This window comes from Erpetoichthys calabaricus, chromosome 14 (genome assembly GCF_900747795.2).
Source record: "Erpetoichthys calabaricus chromosome 14, fErpCal1.3, whole genome shotgun sequence".
Classification (NCBI taxonomy): domain Eukaryota; kingdom Metazoa; phylum Chordata; class Cladistia; order Polypteriformes; family Polypteridae; genus Erpetoichthys; species Erpetoichthys calabaricus.
The window spans coordinates 63,720,840-63,734,297 of record NC_041407.2 but is presented as its reverse complement, the minus strand read 5'-3'; the positions used below and the strand labels follow the sequence as shown (position 1 = coordinate 63,734,297).

Here is a 13,458-nt window from a genome sequence, read left to right as displayed (position 1 = left end):
CTGGGACCCTGACACTGAGATGTATCTCCATTGCAGCTTGTTGTCAGGCTGTGATTTTGCTTAATATTTAACAAATAAAGAAAAAAAGAATACATTTTAAGTCTTCTTCAAACATAAAATCATCTTCCACTTTAATTTAGTTTAACATATGCCCTCTGGCAAACTAGTTGAGTTGTGATGTAAACTTTTCTCCACATTGGCTATTCTTTTGTTACTGTTGTGTGAAATAGCCTGGACACAGACAGACGGACATCGTTTAAAGTCCAACACACGTTTATTTACAATTCCCAGAAAAGCACAACCCAGTACCGCAGCACCAATCACCCCACAAGTCCAGGCCTCTTTCCACAATGCCTTGCCTCTCTTCAGACTGCCTCTTTCCTCTCTCAGACCTTGTCCTCTTCCACCCGACTCCAGCCCTGAATGAAGGGAGGCGGCCCCTTTTATGTTCCCCCAGATGTGCTCCAGGTGTGCTCCGGCAATCTTCCACCGACACGCCCCAGTGTGGTGGAAGTGCCAGCTGTATCCCCGGAAGCACTCCGGGTGTCCCTGCTTCTCTTTCCCCCGTCACGTCCTGGTGTGGGGGAAGTGCTGAGGTCCAGGGCTCCCCAGGCATTGAGACGCCCCCTGGCGGTGACCACGGGCCCCTCCAGGGTTGAGCTTCAAAGCTCTGAACCCGTGGCCCCCACTCCTCTGGTCCTCCTGGGCGTACCAGCTGGGTACCACCCCCAGCCACATGCCACACTGTCTTACAAAGCCCAGTTTTGGTAAGCACCCAAGTGATTGTTTTCTTATGCACAATGTGTCCTACCTCATCCTCAGAAGATTAAGTTACCTTAAGAATTGCCATAGGCTTCTTGGTGACCTCAATAAATAGTGCTATTATCGGCATGGTGTGTGTAAATTTGCCTATTGTCTGTCACTTTAAAAGTGATTTTACTATGCTTTTCAGAATTTTAATGTGTTTAATATATTTTCTTTTACAGGTTACATTCTGAATGCAAAAGATTTAATGACAAATCTCGTGTTCAATCAGCTGAAGCAGGCACATTTCTCTTCAGATCACTACAATAGCTCCCTGTAGCAGCCCTTATTAAGTTCAAATCCTTGATGCTTACCTACAGCGTAGTCAATGGATCAGCATCTATAAACACAGAGACACTTGCAAAGTCCTTTGCTCATTCTCAAACACTCAGGTCTGCTGATGAGATGCATCTGGTGATGCCAGCTCTGCATGGTATCAAATCTCAGTCCAAACTTTTTTCATGTGTAGCTCCTAGCTAGTGGAATAAGCTGCCCACCTCCATTCTGAATTCTGACACCCTCAAAGTGTTTTGAAGACTCTTGTTTCGTGATTTTCTGTATGGCTGATACTAGCTGTTAGGATTTATAATCTAGGAATTGTTACCACAACTTGTATTTTTGTTCTGATTTCTTCACTTGTGGTGGCTAACCTAGTCCTGTAACAATCTATCCCAAACAGCCCCCCAGACTGATGTTTACTCACATACATTGACCTCTTTTATTTGTCACTCTGGATAAAAATCACCTGCTAAGCAAATAAATGTAAATGAATGGTCCCTTCTCTTCATGATGTTGTTTTCTATTTTTCCTAAGGATTAGGAATTGTTTTGAAGAAAGAAGGTTTAACTTGACAAGGTGAACAACTTCATTGCCCATAGGTGCACTCTATTCAATTAATTATGTTACTTTAGGTGCAAAGAAGATAAATAATTTGAAAATCAGTCATTCTACATTTTTTTTTAAATATGATAACTACAACTTAGTTCTTGAACACCAGTTCTTAAATTCCTTTTAGTTAACTTTCGAGTTGATTTTTAAATCTTCCTTCTTGTGTATAACATTGAAAATGGTTTGACTGCTTCCACCTTTACATAACGTATTATTGCCTTGACTCCAGGACCTGCTGAAAATTGTAAGAAAAATGCAACTTGTGTATTCTTCTCATTTTACTTTTAAATATTAGCGTGTATTTTACCTGTGTTTTCTTCTTTTAATTCCCAGTAAAGCAATCTGAACTATTTTTTATGTAGGAAAGGTGCTACTGTACTGTATATAGGTTTAAGATTTTTATTTAGTTATATTTATGCGTGAAAACATTAAATTTGTTATCTCAGTTGCATCCAATAACAGATGGAAATGGAATAAATAAAAAAAATGCAAAAAACAAACAAGACAGGTTAAAATTTGTAATTTATTTACACAAATTCTCCACTCACTATTTCTACCAGTTTGATGGTACATTTTTTACCTAAACCGGTTATGTGATATATGTGAAAAACTGCACACTCCTAGCTTTTTTATTATCTCCATCATTCCTTATTAAGATGATGTGTGGCACTGGAAAGAAAGGAATATCTCTAGCAGTTTGAGTGGTTCTTTAAAGCAGCTATCTTTCCTAATTTACTGAAGTTATGTTCTGAGCATAATGGGTGCCTGTCATCGGCTGAGAAAACGTCCCGTTTTTTTAAACATTACCCTCTGACACATACTTACCAAATCATCTGTGTCAGCCCTAATAATTTTAACTGCATGCTTTTAAAATTTTTGATTCTTCAGACCACTAAATCAGGAAATGAAGATGAAAGCAATGATCGACTGGATTACAGGTAAAAAGACAACACGAGGTGCTTATCAATTTTAAGTTGTCTGATTTTAAGTTGTTAACCATTAAGTATGTATTTTGCCATGGATTGCCATCTTTTCTTAAATTTTATTTTATTGTGTTTATAAGAAATACTTCACTTCCTTTTTATCCGGTGCCTCCTGACTCACAAGTGTGAGAATGCCAACATATGATACACTGTTTGATGATTCTTGATGTCTAGTTATGCAAGATGTCAAGCTTTTTGGGGCTCCCACCTATTTTTGACCCAAAACAGTAATTTATAGACAATCTTTTGATCATATTTTGAGCAGTAAATTACACCCTCATGATAGATAGATAGATAGATAGATAGATAGATAGATAGATAGATAGATAGATAGATAGATAGATAGATAGATAGATAGATAGATAGATAGATAGATAGATTTGTCCTATCTATCTATCTATCTATCTATCTCCAGGGGAAATTTGGCTTTTTACAGAACCTCTTTAAATAATGATAATGAATAAACCAATAGGTGTCTTCAGCAAAAATGATCACAAGGACGTGAAGTTGAGCATGACCCCAGGAGTTCATCCCCTAATGCGATAGAAGGGTTCAAAGTTAATCCATTCTACAATAGTTTGAAAAAGTTAGGATCAGTAATGTAAGCATTTGGAGTGTTGTTTTATGCTATTACAAGGTTACAGATCAGGAATATGCAAATTGTTTTTTATATCTGGTTCTTTACCAGCAGCCCTAGCTCGCTTCCACAAGGTTAAAATTGACAAATTTCAAAAATACGCATGTGGGGTACCATTTTAAACTATTTGATAATGTTTTTTATTTTTTGGTTTCTAATCCCTTATTAGGGATCCATCCCTCTATGGACCCCATCAGAGGATCAAAAATGACAACTTTCCATTACAATCGAGAATATTTAGACTTTTAGTCTATTTTAGTATTTCAATCATCATCATAGGAGGTTTGTTTAACCGCTCTTTGTCTCATCCCTCACCTAGGACCAGTTTGCCTTGGGTGGCCCTACCAGGGGCATAAAGCCCCGGACAACAGAGCTCCTAGGATCATTGGGACACGCAAACCCCTCCACCACGATAAGGTGGCGGTTAAACAAACCTCCTATGATGGAAAACAATTTTGGACGGCGTTTTCCCTTGCCCGGACGCGGGTCACCGGGGCCCCACTCTGGAGCCAGGCCTGGAGGTGGGGCTCGATGGCGAGCGCCTGGTGGCCGGGCCTGCACCCATGGGGCTCAGCCGGGCACAGCCCGAAGAGGCAACGTGGGTCCCCCTTCCCATGGACTCACCACCTATGGGACGGGCCAAGGAGGTCGGGCGCAGTGTGAGTTGGGTGGTGGCCGAAGGCGGGGACCTTGGCGGTCCGATCCTCGGCTACAGAAGCTGGCTCTTGGGACGTGGAATGTCACCTCTCTGAAGGGGAAGGAGCCTGAGCTAGTGCGCGAAGTTGAGAGGTTCCGGCTAGATATAGTCGGACTCACCTCGACGCACAGCTTGGACTCTGGAACCAATATCCTTGAGAGGGGCTGGACTCTGTACCACTCTGGAGTTGCCCCCGGTGAGAGGCGCAGAGCGGGTGTGGGTATACTTATTGCCCCCCGACTTGGAGCCTGTACATTGGGGTTTACCCCGGTGGACGAGAGGGTAGCCTCCCTTCGCCTTCGGGTGGGGGGACGGGTCCTAACTGTTGTTTGTGCGTATGCACCGAACAGCAGTTCAGAGTACCCACCCTTTTTGGAGTCCCTGGAGGGGGTGCTAGAGGGCATACCTTCTGGGGACTCCCTCGTTCTGCTGGGAGACTTCAATGCTCACGTGGGCAATGACAGTGAGACCTGGAAGGGCGTGATTGGGAGGAATGGCCCCCCCGATCTGAACCCGAGCGGTGTTTTGTTATTGGACTTCTGTGCTCGTCACGGATTGTCCATAACGAACACCATGTTCAAGCATAGGGGTGTTCATATGTGCACTTGGCACCAGGACACCCTAGGCCTCAGTTCGATGATCGACTTTGTGGTTGTGTCGTTGGACTTGCGGCCACATGTCTTGGACACTCGGGTGAAGAGAGGGGCGGAGCTGTCAACTGATCACCACCTGGTGGTGAGTTGGCTTCGATAGTGGGGGAGGATGCCGGTCAGGCGTGGTAGGCCCAAACGTGTTGTGAGGGTCTGCTGGGAACGTCTGGCAGAGCCCCCTGTCAGAAGTAGCTTCAACTCCCACCTCCGGCAGAACTTCGACCACATCCCGAGGGAGGTAGGGGACATTGAGTCCGAATGGGCCATGTTCCGTTCCTTTATTGTTGATGCAGCTGACCGGAGCTGTGGCCGTAAGGTGGTCGGTGCCTGTCGTGGCGACAATCCCCGAACCCGTTGGTGGACACCGGCGGTGAAGGATGCCGTCAAGCTGAAGAAGGAGTCCTACAGGACCCTTTTGTCCTGTGGGACCCTGGAGGCAGCTGATAGGTACCGGCAGGCCAAGCGGGAATGCGGCTTTGGTGGTTGCTGAGGCAAAAACTCGGGCGTGGGAGGAGTTTGGGGAGGCCATGGAGAACGACTTTCGGACGGCTTCGAGGAGATTCTGGTCCACCATCCGGCGTCTCAGGAAGGGGAAGCAGTGCAGTGTCAACACTGTATATGGTGGGGATGGTGCGCTGCTGACCTCGACTCGGGACGTTGTGGGTCGGTGGGGGGAGTACTTCGAAGACCTCCTCAATCCCATTAACATGCCTTCCATTGAGGAAGCAGAGCCTGGGGACTCAGAGGTGGGCTCCCCCATCTCTGGGACTGAGGTCACCGAGATGGTCAAAAAACTCCTTGGTGGCAGGGCCCCGGGGGTGGATGAGATTCCCCCTGGAGTTCCTCAAGGCTCTGGATGTTGTAGGACTGTCTTGGTTGACACGCCTCTGCAACATCGCATGGACATCAGGGACAGTGCCTCTGGATTGGCAGACCGGGGTGGTAGTCCCCCTCTTTAAGAAGGGGGATCGGAGGGTGTGTTCCAACTACAGAGGGATCACACTCCTCAGCCTCCCTGGAAAAGTCTATTCAGGGGTCCTGGAGAGGAGGGTCCGTCGGATAGTCGAGCCTCGGATTCAGGAGGAACGGTGTGGTTTTCGTCCTGGTCGCGGAACAGTGGACCAGCTCTATACCCTTAGCAGGATCCTGGAGGGTGCATGGGAGTTTGCCCAACCAGTCTACATGTGTTTTGTGGACTTGGAAAAGGCGTTCGACCATGTCCCTCGGGGAATCCTGTGGGGGGTACTCCGAGAGTATGGGGTACCGGCCCCCCTGATAAGGGCTGTTCGGTCCCTGTACGATCGGTGCCAGAGCTTGGTCCGCATTGCCGGCAGTAAGTCGAACCCGTTTCCAGTGAGAGTTGGACTCCACCAGGGCTGCCCTTTGTCACCGATTCTGTTCATAACTTTTATGGACAGAATTTCTAGGCGCAGCCAGGGCGTTGAGGGGGTCCGGTTTGGTGGACTCAGGATTGGGTCACTGCTTTTTGCAGATGATGTTGTCCTGTTTGCTTCATCAGGCCGTGATCTTCAGCTCTCTCTGGATCGGTTCGCAGCCGAGTGTGAAGCGGCTGGGATGAGAATCAGCACCTCCAAATCCGAGACCATGGTCCTCAGCCAGAAAAGGGTGGAGTGCCCTCTCAGGGTTGGTAGCGAGATCCTGCCCCAAGTGGAGGAGTTCAAGTATCTCGGGGTCTTGTTCACGAGTGAGGGAAGAATGGAGCGTGAGATCGACAGGCGGATCGGTGCGGCATCCGCAGTAATGCGGGCGCTGCATCGGTCTGTCGTGGTGAAAAAGGAGCTGAGCCGCAAGGCGAAGCTCTCAATTTACCAGTCGATCTATGTTCCTACCCTCACCTATGGTCATGAGCTATGGGTAGTGACCGAAAGAACGAGATCGCGAATACAAGCGGCTGAAATGAGTTTCCTCCGCAGGGTGTCTGGGCTTTCCCTTAAAGATAGGGTGAGAAGCTCAGTCATCCGGGAGGGGCTCAGAGTAGAGCCGCTGCTCCTCCGCATCGAGAGGAGTCAGATGAGGTGGCTTGGGCATCTGATCAGGATGCCTCCTGGACGCCTCCCTGGTGAGGTGTTCCAGGCACGTCTAACCGGGAGGAGGCCCCAGGGAAGACCCAGGACACGTTGGAGGGACTATGTCTCTCGACTGGCCTGGGAACGCCTTGGGATTCTCCCGGAAGAGCTAGAAGAAGTGGCTGGGGAGAGGGAAGTCTGGGCATCTCTGCTCAAGCTGCTGCCCCCGCGACCCGACCTCGGATAAGCGGGAGACAATGGCTGGATGGATAGTATTTCAATCAATTGATGCAACTATTCTTGATTATTATGTACTTCTACCTCATGAAGTAAATCATTACATTTCTTATGAACACCCTGATATATAAATATAATGAATTATTATTATTATTATTTATTGTGGCTTATGTTAATTTAGAGATTTGCTTTTATTGAAAGTTGTCTGTTGTTCATAACGTGTTCAAAAAGTTTATAACCAAAGGTGCACTTCCCACATGTTTAAATTGAGACCCAAGCTAATGAAGTATCAAGTGTCAGTTTTTTTTTGCTTTGCAAGTCAGAAAGAGACAAATTCAAATTGAATTCATTATAAAAACATTTCTTCCCTGATTATGGAATGTGCACTTTAAATGTGATTTCTGTCAACAAGTGTGCTGCTGTATGCAACACATGAAGCATATATATCTGTGATTTTTATGAAAACATTTTACATAAGCCTCATAAAGCCCTTAAAACTCTAGCCTATTACATCACAGCTTTCTCTCACCTACCACAATAATTAGCAACAGTGAATGATTACTGCATCTTATTTGCCTTTAGCAGAAAATAAATGTGGATGTTGATAGTAGCAGATTCAGGGGCTGTCTTGCTGCTTTAGTTAACTACTGGCCGAATAACATTGCATTCTTTGTGATGTCGATCGATTCCATTTAATGGTTGGAGTACACGTTCTGCTTTTAGTTAGGAATAAAGATCCATCCATCCATCCATAAATAAATGACCAAATTCATGGTCACAGGGGCTGCCTACTTCAGCAGTACTGGATATATGGAAGGAACCAACCCTGGATGGGGCTCTCTGTTTTTTGAACACACACATGCCCATGCCCACACCCACATTCACTTTAGAGGTGGTAATTAGCTAATTCTATACACATTGTTAATATTAGTAAACTGTACATATTAAGTTTAAACTCCATTATTAAAAGGTCAGATTCAGTTTTGTCAGACAGTAGCCATTTTCTTTTGCTAAAGTTTCAAACATTGCCATCAGGCTGTAGATATAGATTTCTAAGGCTTACAAGCAATAGATTTAAAAACCTTTTATTCACACTTCTTTAACCTTTTTGAACTCTTTGAGATGTTATATCATAGTTTTATAATTCAATATTTTTATCTGTAATAATACTAGGCTTATGTCCAGATTGTAAAAATGGATATCATTTCTCATTTGTTCACTTGTTTTCCTGAATGTTTAGAACAGTATGTTGGTTTTCTACTTTCTTGCTGCACACACATTTTCCTCTGCAGTTATGAAGTCTACCTAACCTAAGATTGTGTATATAGCTGCTAATATGTTTGTTTATCGAAGTTAAATTATGTTGATGTTACCATTCAAAAGACAGAATGTAAAATAAACATGAAATACAGAATGCAGACAGGTTCAGTGGGAGTAAATATTTAAAATTCATTTTCATTTGCACAAATCAAGTGCATCACATTGACCTACATATATAGAAAGGGGGCTTAAGGAAACAACCATCCATCCATTTATTGGACCCACTTAATTCATTACAGGGTGGTTGTGATCTGACGACTGTTGGGTACAAGGTAGGAATAAACCATGAATGAGACATTTACTCATATTTGCTGAAATAGAGCCAATATGGAGATGTCAGTCAACTTAATATGTTAGGGCCAATATGGAGATGTCAGTCAACTATGTACTATATAACTTGTACATCAGAAGAGTGTGTACGCTCCACGCTTCAACAACTGATGCCAGATTCCAACTGGGGCCAGTGACGCGGTGAGGGAGCAATGCCAAGCACTATGCTACCCAGTTAAATGTATAAATTAAAACATTCAATGTGGCAATAAAAACAGAAAAAAGGGGCAATGCATAGTACATTATCAAAATTATTTTAATAATTTTAGAAGCCAACTAGTGACTTCAACTGAATATACTTGAAAGCACAGCATACCATTCTGAAACTGCTTGGAGGTTGGGTTTATCCTGGCAGCAACAGGCATGAGATAGGAAGAAGCCATAGACGTCAGTCCATCCTCTGGCTCACTCACTCACACACACAAAGGAAACATTTAGAGAAGCAAATGAACCCAAGGTGCATGTCTTTGGAAAATGAAAGAAAATAATAACATTGGAACTGTAATCTTATAGACAATTCCATGATTACTCTGAATGTCTCCAAGGTCATTTTCCCTTCACACTAAAATGCCCCAATAAAGTTTTTTCTTTTGCCCCTTTCCAAAACTTCCCAGTATCAGTCTATTATCTTAAACCAGATACTTATATGTGCCTTTGACTTTCTTTTCAGCAGGAAGCCCATTGTTTCAAATTACTTTACTCCTGGTTAAGTGTTTCTGTCAGAAAATAAGAACAATCTAGAGAAGAACACGCCATTCAGCCCTACAAAGCTCATTTAATTCTTCCAAAATTACATCAAGTCTAGTTTTGAAAGATCCCAAAGTCCTACTGTCTGCCACACCACTTGGTAGATTATTCCACGTCTATGGTTTTCTCAGTCTGATGAGGATGTACTTCACAGTGCAAGTAGCGTATTCCTTTTTGAACTACTAGGAAATGAGAAGGAGCTAACGCCCAATAACATGGTGGAGTTAGCCTGCACCTCCAGTTCCTTGGTTATTACTTTCTCTTGCACTCAGAGTGTAGATTTGTGTTTGCAATGAGAATGATCAGCTGACCTATGCAATACGTTTAACTGTCAGCAGATGTCCCCATGGTTTCTTTCCCATCAGCCATGCTGCATGTCCATGCCACTGTTCTTTTCATTTCTGCCACGGAATGTGGAAACACCACCACTAACCATGAGAAGGACCTGAAGCCCAATTACATGACCAAAGTAGCCACACCTTCAACTCTTGGATCATGTTAAAAGTATCATGTCATAACTTCTCAATTAAGACCAAGGTCAAGGTGTGACAACCCTTAGCATTTTAATGTACAGATTTATATTTTACTATGATTTTATTTGCAGACAATAGGTTATTGAATTACTTTGATTTTTTTAAGGCTCTACTGTATTTGGCCAATCAACTACTGTATTTTCAGCTATTGCTTTCAAACATTGGTAACTAATGAACCCCATGGTGTGCAATCAAGCCTATGGTATAAACTCTTAAAAAGAACTTTCTATTTTCATGCGCACAGCTTTCATTTCTTGTGAAGACTTGTCAGTGGATGCCATGGTCAGGAGTATGACCTACGAGGATGAAGTACACAGCAATGTTACTTGTGGATATCAAACAGAAGCAGTGGAAAAAAATACAACAGTGTGGAAGAGGCCAGATTTTACACTTGAAAAGGTCCCGTGACAATGTACTTCTCTGGTTCAATTTTTTAGTTTGATTATATCTGTACAGTTAATAAACAATACATATAGGAATACAATTGGCCAAAAAGAGTATGACAAGGTTTGCACACCAAGCACTGTGAGGAAAATCCCTTACATCACTTCTCTGTTTAAACACCAAGCATATACTTGTTCATTATGAAGAAACGGCATACAAAAATAGTTTTCAAAATGAAAATGTATTAACATAATATTATCAGGTGGAAACAAAATGAACTACAGGAAATTATGGCTTTTGTATTAAGACTCTTATACAAGGTTGCGTTCAACAGTCCACTGTCTTATTTTTTGTATGCCTGCATTTTGGATACAAGGGACAATAAATATAGTATGTGAACTTCAAACAGAACTTTGAAGCATCTGAATTACTAAAATGCAGAGAAAACAGCAAAGCAAAGCCTTTGTGAATACTGGTATGTGATTAAACATCTCCTTCTATTACTACTTAAGAGTCATAATATGATTTATAAGATCATGTAATGGATGGTAGGGGTCTGCAACCGTGATCAAAAAAGGCTAAAATCAGTGAGTTGCTTATCATGACAGTGCCATAGAGAGATATGGACCAGAGTTTGATTGGACTTTGTTTTTTATATCCATAAAAGATTGTTGCTGGTTTAGTTAATCCTAAAATGTTAGATGGAAAGTATATCACTGAGCATCAGTTTAAATGCTGACATGAAACAAATCTCTTGCAGTATTTTAGTCTAGACATAACATCCACTTTGGTGTAATTTGCCAGATAGATATAAAAATATATTATTGGCTTTTTATGTTTTTCAGCCATGCCTGCAAATGCATTCTTTCAAGGTTACACTAGTATAGTAAACACTTTATTTATCAGACTAAGGGTTGAAGGGTTGGTAGTCCTTCAGTTGTTAGCAGATTTGACATGGAAACCAAATGTAATAGTTTTTAAGATGGTGGACATACAAATAAAAAGGTTACAACCTTGAATCATTTTCAAATAAGCACATTTGTTTACTTGCTAAAATGTTTGAAGCTCAGACAGTGCAGTAACTTAGGAGACCAGATCTCTGACTATGGTGTCTGTGATGGTTGTGCATAATCTGGACCACTGATGTTCAACTCCTTAATAAGTGGACAAGTGTCTGTGTGTTTGCTATGCCTCTATAATCCAACAGATGGCGAATCACAAACACTTACAAACAAAAGGCGCAACAAAAGGCAATGTGTGGCACATTACAAACATTTATAGCAATGCATTTTATTACTACAAATGTTTGTGATACACTATCTGTTGAAATGTCAAATCCAACAACATATTTTATTACTACATGCATTACAAAACACATTCCAATAGTTGCTGCACTGCAAACGTTAACACTGAGGTCTATGTTGATTACTTAGATTTCAACCCCTCTTAGATGGGTAGCACATCTTACTGGCATATAACAAAGACATAGCAACCGGACGAACACACTACACTGCAAATATTATCTCTGAATATGTCCAATAGAGATTAACTACTGGGCAGGCTGAAATCAGCTTATCCACCTTAATAAAAGGCCAAGTGCGCTGCGTTTGTGTCTGTGTATCTGTGTGTCCTTCCAGTTAGTATGTCTCTGTTATATGCCATTTTGTATAGGATTCATGTAAAACAGTGCTTATGTTTATGATGGGCCATCTGTTGAAATAATAAATGCAATGCATTTTATTACTACAAACAGTTGTTATGTGCCAGCTGTTGGTATGACAGATGCAATGCATTTTATTACTACCCGGCTGTGATGTGCCATCTGTTGGAATAATTAATGCAATGCATTTTTATATTAAATGCATTGCAAAAAAACATTGCAATACATGCTGCACTGCAAACGGTAATCCTAAGGTCTATGTTGATCACCTAGATATCAATCTGTTTTAGACAGGCTTCACAGCTAGTTAATACATAACATGCAAAAAGCTTTATCCAAGATGACTTTATGAGGGTAAATTACAATTGTTTAACTGTAAGACAATTATTTGTAGAGTACAGAATAGGTGCTGTATTGAAGCAAGCACAGAGGTAAAGTTAACAAAAGGATCAAATACAACATGACATGGCCGTTACACAATTTTTATTAATATAACTTTCAAAATGGTTTAGATGCAAGATACAATCCTACATCCAATTTTACATTACCCAAAGAGGTTACCTAGGATTGTCTTGTTCTGACTTACAGGCATGATTAGATTACTTTCCCAGGTTTATAGGGTGCACACAACAGTACCAGGACCAGAGTCCACATCTCTCCAGAGTACCAGAGTGCCAGATATGGGGTGAGGGTGCCAAAAGTATGGTAAAAGTTCAGTGATCACGGATGTTACTGCTGTATGTGAAGTTGGCGAGTGAGAAGCAGATCTCTAGTGTTGTTTTTGCCCTATTTCTGAAATTGTTTAGACAAATACAGTTTTGAACAATATATTCAAACACTAGATCCAGATAAATAAAAAAATAATGGAAAATAAAAAGAAATACAGCAAAGTCAGGAAGGAGGCATCAAAATCTGATAATGTACGCTAGCCATTTTATAATATTACTTCACTGCAACCTTAGTGCACTGCTCCAGCTTCCATAGTAAGAGCTTTAAATTAATAGTGTGAAAGCAGAAAGGACGCAACCATGTTTGGTGGCCAAAGCTTAAAAGATTCCAATTCTCAGCGATGCTCCCATTTTCAGAAATTTTAATATAGCTACATTTTTTAAACAAGCAAAATTAACTTTTGTGCTTGTTCTTGAAAAGCACTTAGATGCTCATACACTTGTAGACTCCACCTTCCAAATCTTTTATAATTGACTCACCCTCATTAACGTAAAAGTGTTTTACTTAAGGCTACTGTGACATATTGCAGATTTACACTTTTATTCACACTCACACAAAGACAGTACTTTCCAAGTTTAGGACAGGATAATTTACTCCAATTTTCTTCCCATATTCCATCAGGGCAGCAACTAGAAAATACCTGTGAGAGACTAAATGTATGAAAGGAGTTGTACTGATTTCACACATCTTGGTCATACTGAACCTGTAAAAGATACTACTTATTGTTTTTAATTAACCAAAATGAAAAAGCACTGCTGGAAAGAAAACTGACAGACTTTTTAGTTTTTTTGGACCCATATTCAATATAACATACAATAAAAGAACAAAAGAT

General features: G+C 41.8%; 1 protein-coding gene across 1 annotated transcript in view; it reads right to left on the bottom strand.

Annotated features, from left to right (window-relative positions):
• LOC127525858 (uncharacterized) overlaps window positions 1-13,458 on the bottom strand; it is a 485,542-nt gene that overhangs the window by 122,766 nt on the left and 349,318 nt on the right. The gene's annotated exons all lie outside the window — the stretch shown is intronic.